Source organism: Tupaia chinensis, unplaced genomic scaffold, assembly GCF_000334495.1.
Source record: "Tupaia chinensis unplaced genomic scaffold, TupChi_1.0 Scaffold144342_1, whole genome shotgun sequence".
NCBI lineage: Eukaryota > Metazoa > Chordata > Mammalia > Scandentia > Tupaiidae > Tupaia > Tupaia belangeri.
The window spans coordinates 532-2,713 of NW_006204201.1; the positions used below are offsets into that span (position 1 = coordinate 532).

The following is a 2,182-nucleotide window of genomic DNA, read 5'->3' on the forward strand; positions in this document are numbered from 1 at the left end:
GCGTTTGAGAAAAGTCTTATTTTTCATTTTATAAAAGATATTTACACTAGATATAGTAGAAGAAAATTATTTGTCAATAACATGTATGTTGATGTGCTTGATTGAGACAATATACAGTGTACTCTGGATGGAAAATCTCATTTTGTATGCTGTAATGATGTACAGTGAATGAATGTAAATAAATAAATAAGAAAGAAAAATAAAAGCTACCACAAGATGCCATAGCACCACTGCTAGTTGGGCTCCAAAGCTTTTGGGGTCTGTCAGTGGTACAGGCCAGGAAGCTTCATACCTTCATAGGCACAGTGTCACCTTGTCAGAACTTATGGTAAAATCTCAGAATGTTTCTAAAGGTGTATATTTCTGTCACTGAGCTCAGACCAGTGAGGTTTCTTACCACAATGATGGAGACCTCTATCCTATTAGCAAACAAGCAAGTCCAGACAACTGAATTCAGGTATTTATAGCTATTATTTTATCACATTTGCGTTCATTTCCACATTTCTTTGAGTGACCCAATCTAACTCTGCTACTTCAAACTAATTACTACAGCAACCTCTATCTGTGTCTCATTTCCTTTATTTCTTTTTTTAATGCTAGAAAACATATGTGCTCATCAGAGAGAGAGAGAGAGTTAGCAAGAGAGAAAACACTCACAATGGGGCATGGCCACAGTCCTTTTTCCTTCATCTGTCTATCCTGTCAGGATTTTTGGCACACACATATACACACCCAACATATTTTTCTTTCTTTCTTTCTTTCTTTCTTTCTTTCTTTCTTTCTTTCTTTCTTTCTTTCTTTCTTTCTTTCTTTCTTTCTTTCTTTCTTTCTTTCTTTCTTCTTTCTTTCTTTTTTTTGCTATAGGGCACGTGTGCTTGCCAGACAGAGAGAGACAGAGAGACAGAAAGTGAGAAATCACCCCCCAGGGGGGATGGCCCCGCCACAATCCCTTCTCCTCCATTCTCCTCTCGGGGTCTTGGGTATGCACGCACACACGCCTGGTGTGAGTTTAAGCCACCAGGTCTGGGACTCGAACTGCGGTCGACTGTGTGGGAGTCCAGTGACTTAACCATTACGCTAAATGCTGGTTTTCCCCCAGCATATTTTTCAAGCTGCCAGGGCCGGGATTTCAACCATGTTTGGCTAAGTGAGATCTGGCTTTTTCTGCACAACATTTAACTACTGCACTACTGCACAACATTTAACTACTGCATTACAGGGACAGTCCTGGTTCTCACTTTCCATTTATGGATTTATTGGGGGAGTCATAGGTCTTACTATTACACAATATACTTTGTTTTCTTTCTGGATCTGTAGATTTCTAGATATCATGTAAAGTGCTCTGGATCACTCACAGAAGGAATGCTGCTACAGATGAGGCTGGGACTCAACTCTAGCCTAGTCCACAAGCAGTACCGCCTTATCAGTACCACACACCACCTAACTGCACCGCTGGAGCCAAGAGGAGAGGTTTAAGAAGGATTTTTTTTTTTTGCAGCTTTGAGGCATTTTATTATAAAAAGTTGATACTCATATACATAAACTAATATGAACTTAAAATCATACATTTCACTCATTTCTTTGTTTGACCTTCTAGTAAATCTTTAGCTTCGTTGATTTTGGCTGCTATATAAGGAGATCTTCCTTTGTCTGGATGATTTAAAAGCATAATTTGTTGATGAGTATCTCTTATTTTTCCTTTATTAGCAATAGGGCTTACACCTAATATTAATGCTGCTTCCCGTTTTGTCATTTTGGGTTCAAACCCACCTCTGTAATAGCCACCACTGAAGGCAGATTTTGGTAGACTTCGAAAAACTTCTTTTACTTGAGGTTCCATATGCTTCATGGCTTGCAAAACATAACGACCTGCAAATCCAGCAGCAGCAATGGTCAGTCCAAGTGCTACCACTATACTGGCCGTGAGGCGGTGTTAGGTAACCTCGAACACGTCGCCTTGAACTCCAAGTCGGTAACCACCTTATGGGTGTTCAGGGAGGGGCGAGGCCTTCGAGTCCAATTTGGGGACGCAGCGCGGGCTGCAGTGCCCCGCAGGAAGACTGGAGCTTGGGCTGCTAGGGCGTCCTAACGCGGGGACCCCAGTCTCTTCGGGGGTCGCAACACAGAGGGCCGCCTCAGGGCCACTTGGAGGCAGGAAGCGGCGGTTGAAGCCGGGACTGGA

The 2,182-nt window shown here is 42.3% G+C and overlaps 1 pseudogene; it reads right to left on the reverse strand.

The window, feature by feature from the left end:
* Positions 1 to 1,499: 1,499 nt before the first annotated feature.
* On the reverse strand, positions 1,500 to 1,932 carry LOC102470150 (mitochondrial import inner membrane translocase subunit TIM14 pseudogene; annotated as a pseudogene).
* Between the last annotated feature and the right edge of the window lie 250 nt (positions 1,933 to 2,182).